The sequence below is a fragment of the Mastomys coucha genome, unplaced genomic scaffold (assembly GCF_008632895.1).
Source record: "Mastomys coucha isolate ucsf_1 unplaced genomic scaffold, UCSF_Mcou_1 pScaffold13, whole genome shotgun sequence".
NCBI lineage: Eukaryota > Metazoa > Chordata > Mammalia > Rodentia > Muridae > Mastomys > Mastomys coucha.
In genome coordinates, this window is record NW_022196895.1 from 46,580,751 (window position 1) to 46,589,348 (window position 8,598).

An 8,598-nucleotide genomic window follows, 5' to 3' on the forward strand; every position below is an offset into this window, starting at 1 on the left:
ATCATCAGCAAATAGTGATAATTTGACCTCTTCCTTTCCAATTCGTATCCCTTTGATCTCCTTTTGTTTTCTCTAATATCTCTTCCCAGGCAGTCTTTCCTCAATTATCTGGTTGTCTTTGTTTCTACCAACTTGAATATATCTCTCAAGGTCACTTACTCTATCTAGTACAGTGGTTTTTAAAATGCCAGTTGCAACCCCTTTTGGGGTCACATATCAAATATTCTCCACTCCAAATTAGACATTTAATTATAATTCATATGAGTAGCAAAACTATAGTTATGAAGTAGAAATAAAATAATATTATCACTGGTCACCACAACACGAGAAACTGTATAAAGGGTTACAACATTAGGAAGTTTGAGAACCACTGTTCTAGTACTTCTACAATTAACTGACATGATCAAAGCCTCTAATTTGTTAACATTGGTGTGTCTTAGTTATTACCCAGAAACCAGTATCTGCTTGCTGCCTGCACTGGGTAGATGTATTTTCTTCTCTTCTATGCTCCATTTCCTTATCATTTCTTCTGGCAAAATCCACGGAAACATCCCAACTCCAGTTAACACCTTATACTCTTCTTTAATTGCTACATTTGGATGCTAACATTCTAGTAGGAAATCACACAAGTAGATTAACAGGCTAGTCTCTTTTATGTCTTAATATCAGTAGTAGACAATCTATTTTATGTCTGCACAAAGTATTCTTTCATATACCTTAAGTATATGCCTATATAGCATACCCGTATCACCATTTCAGACAATAACAAGCATTCCTTCATCCTCCATGACAAAATGCAAAAATATAGTCTATGGTCTTTAACTTCTGGTTACAGAGGAAGGTCTTGCATTGGAAAAATCTTTTCTGAACCCATCCTTTCTATTCTTACTATGGGCTTTGCTCCCAAGTTATTCTCTTTTCCTCCAGAACCAATCAATGTTCACTTCCTCTCCACGGAGTAACTCCAAACTACAGACACAGCCTTCATTGTGCTTTCCAGGGAGCACACTCTTAGATGAAAAGGGGGTGGGGGATGGGATGGAGGTTGGTAGAGGGAAGACTGGGAAGGGGTACATCACTTGAAATGCGAATGAATAAAATAACCAATAAAAATAAAAAACAAAAACAAAAAAGAAGGGATGATTTTCCAACCATCCATCCTACTGCCATCTCTCTACCCTCTCCTAGCTTCCACAAATGTCTCCTGCACATTGAGTAAATCATTGCTTCAATCTGGCTTTCAACTTCATTATATGCTAAAACGGAGTGTGACAAGGTGCTTTCCAGTGATGCTAGCGTTATTGAATCCAGTGAACATTTCAAATGTTGACATTTAGCCAAACAACCTTTTTTAACTTACTAAACACCAGTCTCATGGCTCCTACAATACCATTTACTTTGTGCTTTTCTTCTTTTGGGTTTCCTTTAGTCATCATTGATTTACTCAATGTCCTTTTCTGTTCCAAACACCACATATGTTAAGTCCAGAGGTATCTTGGCCTTAAGCCACCATTTCCCCGTTTTAATGATCTTATTAATTTCTTGACTTTAAAATCTGTCTTTATAATAGTCTTTTAAATCTATTATCTCCAGCTAAACATTAGATATTTTTACCAAAGAATACACTCAGCTCAAGAGTTGATGAGGTGAAGATAATGAAGTTATAAAAGAAAGAAACATTAGAAAATTCTTCAGTTTTATTTTTTTACTTTTTAGCTGCTGCCATTGACTAAATGTACAAATCAACTGCATGGTCTCTAACTTCTGATCACAGAATAAGTCCTTTCATTGGAAAATCTGTCCTGAGTCACCAGTCCTGATTCATACATTTAAAAGCTAACTTTTGACATGTCTCTCCTTGTATGATATTCAGTCAATGGTAGCAGCTAAAAAAGTTGAAGTATTTTCCTGATAGTTCTTTCTTTTCCAGTTCCTCATATTCAGCTATCAAGATTTGTGTCATCATTAGGATATGTTTTAAACTTTCCATTTCTGTCCATCCTGACCACTATCACACCATTTTGAACAAACCCTATGAACTGTGTCTTTTTCATCCTCCCTTGCCTCTCTCATGGAGCCTGAGTTCTGCCAGAAATAAAGATGCACAAGTGTTAGTTTTTCATATTTAACAAATACTCCAGCACTAAGTAAAATCACTCAGTGATGGAAACTCACTCTCCTATTATTCTTCAAATCCCCTTTTCTGCTTCAAAAGATGCTATTTATTTCTCACCTAAATTTCTGTTTTATTAAATCACTTACCTCTAGGTTATATAGAAATTATCTAAATAAAACATACTTGAAAAATGCACTTTAAAGATCAACATAAGAAAATCAAAGACTATTGGTTTCTATGGTCCTAGAAATTATCCTCTGTGCATATAAACAAACTTTAAGTGGTTATTTCTCAATGTAGTGTTGTTTAAACTGATTGCTGTATAATGTGGACATGTTCTCAATTTGTAAGCTTCGTTAGCAATGCTGATAATATTATTTTGTTAATTCCTTTTAGTGGGTAGATATTACATTATTCTGTTAATGTATTCAGGGCTCTAATGCTCCAATATTTAAGGTTTTGGGGTTTATTCTTTTTAAAACATCTTGAATACACATGTGTAGGTACCAGCTGAAATATAATCTTAAATATTCTTTCAGATGGGAAACACAAGCACAGACATTTGCCTATAGTATAATTAATCTTCAGATAAGTTTAGAAACTTGGATTTATTTATATTGAATGATAATTTCACTTTACTCTGATATCATGTTTCTTTTCCTTTCAGCTCTTTGCTAACTTTTGAGGTATAGCATATTTCCTCACCATTTTCTCATATAATTTTGGATATATACAGGTGTTTTAATAGTTTCTCATTGTGTTTTCACTTATACTCATATTCAAATCATACCTTTAATTTTCCTTTATATTTATCTATTGAAATTTTAACAATTTTAAAAGGAATTCTACTAAGTTTTTTCTAGACGTTACAAATTTTACAGCTTTTAAAGTTTACCTACATCTTTATTTTACTAATACTTATAATTACTTGTAGTTTTATTCCACCTTATCAGACTTTCTTCTTTCAATCTAACACTCTCCCAACTGAGATATTAAGGTAGCTAGACTTTCCTTTTTTCAGTTGTGTTGTGTATTATAGTGGTTTGGATGAGATATTCTCTATAATCATGGTTATTTCAATTGGTTCCTAAGTGGTGCCATTGTTTGTAGAGACTTAGAAGGTGTTGCAATGCTGGAAGAGGCATGTTACTGGGAACAGGCAAGGAGGGCAGGAGAGAGGTATGATTATGAATGACTGAATAAAAAACTGGAGGGGGTCATCACAAGACACCCCTCAAGAGCACACCCCAGCAACCTACTTCCTCTAAGAAGACCCTAGTTCCTAAAATTTCCACTTCCTCCCCAAATAGCACCACAGGTAGACCAAACTCCCTACAGAGGTGAAGCCTGCAATGGAATAAAGGAACATGGAAGAAAGTCAGAGCTTCTAGCATAGTTTTAAATGACATTACCTTTGGTCTCAAATGCGCAGATGAGAACCTTCCATAGATGACATAAAAGTATAATACTAGCTGGTGGTGGTGGCACACACCTTTAATCTCAGCACTCAGGAGGCAGAGGCAGGTGATTCTCTGAGTTTGAGGACAGCCAGGACTACATCAAAAACTCTCGTCTTGAACACAACCCACCCCAAAGGACAATATTAATAATAATACTAGCCACCACTATTTATTGAGCACAACTTTGAGTATTTATGATATTTATGAAGCATGTGCTTATATTTTCTATATCACTCATAGGAGGAAACTGAGGCACAAAGAACCCAAAGGGCTTCCCCAAAGCCTCCGAGCCAGTAAACAGCAAAGGTAGGACATGAGGTTCCCAACAACTTCAGATTTGTGTCTAAGCTATTAATCTACTACCTATTCTTGTATCTACAGGCTATCTCCTCATCTTCCTGCCCACCCTTCTCTTATTTGACATTCTACTCTCTTGATCTGCATCATCAAATGGAGAAGATGCTGAAACCTAACTATTTACAAGCACAGTAAAATAGGAACTAGAAAATATTTTATAAGGTCAGGTAGCTATGAGGTCCTCAGGACCAAAAGCCATAAGACAAAGAATCTAAAGCAATATATGCTTTGAGCATTTGAACAAGGGTAGCTCAGTACATTTGAATGGCTTGTGGTTCAGGTTAACTCCTATCATCAACCATGGAGTCATTTAGTAATTAACATAAGAGAACAATAGAAAATTATGAATAGGCTGGAAAGGAGATAGTTTTGGTGTGGTTGTAAGACAACAATGTTTGCCTTGGGACACAGATCAGGCAGTGTGGGATCTAAACTGAAAGAGCTAATATTTATACAACCAAAGTAAATTGTTCCAAACAATCAGAAGCTTGGGGGAATAAAGCCTACATTCATGGAGTGGGCATTCTCTAGAATTCACTTGCTTTTGAGAAGTGAAAGTATCAGAAGAAGAAAAAAATTCAGTGCCATCTCATAGATACTGGAGTTTAGGTTATCTAACCTAACTAATTATCTTTTTCATGAATTGACTTAGAGATATTTACTTGGAATATTAATTGCTCCAGGTGGTATTCTAGAAGCAGCAAAGGTTCAAAGAAATAGCCTCATTCCCAGACAGCTCCCACTATAGAGTCAAGAACAGAAGCTAATAATAAATTATAATGTAGTCTGTTAGTTGGTGGTATAAAGTATAGACACAAGAGAAGAGATGAGATGAATACATGAAATGTATAGTGGAAAAGATTGCTGGAATAAAAAAAAAAAAACAGGAAATGAGAGGTTACTGCTCTCTATACATAATCCACAATCAGAAGAAGACATCAACCCAGACACAAAGAAGATTCAGGCAGCATCCAAATCAGGAGGACTCCTGGCAACTAGAGGTTAAGTAGTATTATTGCATTACTAAGATCAAAAGGCCCTACAGTATTTGATTTCATGATATTATGCCTTTGCAATATTAACTCGCTGAAAATTAGCACAGAGTCCTTAAATGCTTTTTTATCCCCTGAAGAACTGGGCTTAAGTTGCTAAAATATTTACTTGTTTAATTATATAAGTAAGGCCATGCTGATCATTAATTTTTGAGAAGGAAATGGAGCTCTACATTTAGTTTAATTTGTTACCTTCAGAAACTAGCACATAGCTTAAATCCCAGTAAATTCTCTTAGTGATCAAAGCTTCAGAGTGGTCTGTGTATGTATAACCTTTATATGTGAAGAGCATTTGATTATAAAACTTCTTACTTTCCTTTCCAAGATGAAAATATTGGTAGTAAAAACAATTTCAAAATAAATGCAAAACAAAAACAAACAAAGCAAAACAAACAAACAAAACAGAGACCATTTTAACTAACTGACGAATACACACCTTCTCAGACATGGGGAAAGCCCAAGGAGGAGTGAGTCTCTGTATGATCCCTATGGAAAGAATGACTGTCCACATGGTTAGAGAAAAAAGGATATCACACAATTAGAAGAGCAGACAAGGTTTTTAAAGGTTATCTATTGAAATAAATTTACTTTTGCTACTTGCTTAAAAGTGTGATGAAAAGAATAATGAAAACATTGCCATTTCAAAGATAATCATTTTGTTTCTACCTTTCTCCCCATTCCATAAACAGAAAGACACAGACAAATATTCATAGTGACACATACCCTTGGATATGCAGTATATGCACAGTTTTACATTTACAAACATACAGAGATGTATCTTGGTGTAGCTCTGATTACTGTTTTAGGTTGTATCTGACATGTTAAAATTTATTATTAATTATTAATAAAGAAGTAAATAAAGTAGTGAAAAGAAAAAAAGAAAACTGACATACGTTGGTAAAACCTCTCAAAAAGGGTATATCTAATGAATGGTTTCAATTTTATTATACTTGGAAACAATCAAGAAAGCAAAAATAAAAGTTAAGATATTACAGAAATTTAAATCTGATTTAAAAAGAAATTTAAAATTAATTAGCGAGAAAAAATCTTTTTCATGTTTCATTATTTTTTGGATGAGACCATATCTCTTGTGATTTAAAACTTACCTCTAACAAGTTGGTAGGAACTTATATGGAACAATTGTACTTGACAAAAGTGTCATAACAGAGATACTTCCACCTTGTATGTCACCATTAATTCAACTCCTATTATTTATTAATACAAAGGCTAAATTCACACCGTCATCATTATAACTTAGATGTGATTGCCTTTCCTTCCCATTTCCCATCTCCACACAATGACACTATAATTTTATTAAATGACATTTATGACTCAAAGCAAATTGAACAATTGATATAATGAAAATTAAAGGCTTACAGAAAATATCATCTATTTTAGAATAAGAAGGACCTTTAATTACATTTTGTGTGTGTGTGTGAAATGAGATAATAAGAGGCAATGCCAAAATTAAAGGTCAGGGAGAAATTTTATCTGTTTACCTAATAATTTTGTTCACATGCTTTAAAATGCCTGTATAATGTTTGTCTATGTAATAAAATTTTCTTTTATCCTTAAAAAATTTTATCCCTGGTTTTTCCATTACAAGAACACATTTTTTTCAACCTTTACTCAGACACTCCAAACCAATATTTTTAGAGTTGAAAGTAAGCACACATAATGAGAGATGTAATCATTTTTAAACCGAGGTGAATTACTCTAAGATAAGCTTTTCTTATGAAGGTCAACTGCAGCAGAACTCAGTGTTCTTTCCCTCAGTGATTTAGACCTAACCTGAAGTGTGTCTCTAAAAAATTAAGTTAAAACGATGAAGCCCACTTCCATATGCAGAACCAATTGGTTTCACAGGGCTATCTAGTAAGGGATGTCGACAGGTCGTTGCTTATGCTGAAGCTCTTGACCTGACATAGGGAGAGTTTAGGTTAACACCGCCTTGCTCATCATAAGAATCACAAAATTCTCTTGGATGTGGCATAATGGGATGGTAGTGAAGACAGATCTCCAGGGAACTTCTTCCGCTGCTCCACCATTAAGCCAGTTTCTTATTCTGAAAACCTTCCCACATGGAAGCTTACAACGAGCAGTAACTGCTTTTCAAGTTGCCAGGTGTTTTCCACATCACGGGAAAGGTAGACTAGTGTGGGGAATGAGAGACCTAGTCAGTGTAGCATATCAGAATTGGGGTCCATAGCGGTGGCATGTATAGAAGCAGGCTAGGTTGGGTAGTGAATGTGTACATTGTGTATACGTATTAGTCTAGGGATTGTACTTTCATTTTTAGCAGCAGAAGGAAACGGACTACTTGTGCTATGAAATCAGACAGGCATCTATTGAGGAAGGGAAGCAGCAAGAGCAGGCTAGGAGCAGGAGGAGACACAATGGAGCTGGGAAAGGAATAGAATAAGGAGGAAGCATTGATGCGCCATGTTGCCATCTGATAATTTGTACACAACTTTAAGTAAAACTTTTAAAAATAACATTTGTATTAACATTTGGAGAATTCCATAGTTTCAGATCATACTCATTCTCCTAACTCCTTGTCCCCCTACCTCCATTTTACTTATTTGACTATTAAAATTAAAATATTTTAGTTAACACCTCCAAATTTCTGTTTTCTAGCTGCTCTTAGCTTTGGTGTGGGGGCTGCTCCAGAGTGTGGTCAACCTTCTAGAGATAATACAGTTAAAGAAGACTAACTCTTGGTTTTGCAGTATTTACTACATGCCAATACGTCCTCAGCTGGTGTAGGATATCCTCTGCCCATGCTTCCCTTATCATGCTGGGATTTTTCTGGTTTGAGTTTGTATGGGTCATGTGTACTCTGTCACAATGGCTGTGAGTTCCTACATGCAACTCCTTGTTGTGCATAGAAAGATGACAACTGATGACAACTGCCCCTCTCAAAAGCTCTTTGTTCTCTTTCTAGAAAATGCCTTAGTATTTTCTAGATGTGTAAAGGATGTGATATAGACTTTATATTTAGAGCTGAACATACCCTATTCTCTTATTCAATAAAAGTTTAAAAATTATAATATATTGATGGGATATAATGGTTTTGAATATTTTTATTGGAAAAATAAAACTTAATAACTTAGAGGATAACACAAGATTCCAGGAGTCATTTTTTTAAAAAAAACATTTAGGTTTTATATTTGGACATTTGTCAATAAACATGACTAAAAGTTCCCTATTAATTGATTTACCTAATTGCTATGAGTAAATAGCTATGGGGTCTGACTTTATGACATGTTAGTTTCTCAGCATGGTTCTGCATTAAAGGAGTTTGCTATTGTTAGACACACAGCTTTCTCCCCATCTTCTTCTATATAAAGTCAGAACCCAAACTGAAAATTAATTTCTCTTCCATGAATGGCCCTTTTCTTATTTACACATTTTGATCTAAAAGTGTCACAGGATCAACATATTTTAGAATCAAGAGTGTTAAGCATGTGAACAACAGAAACAGAGAGTCAAGGGCTTTAGACGTAAAGATGGTCTTTATGTCTAAAAAAGAAGACTTGAAATCTATGGAGAGACGGAGGCTCAGCCAAAGACCCGGGTTTAAGAAAAAAAAAAAAAAGATTTGTGGTTTTCC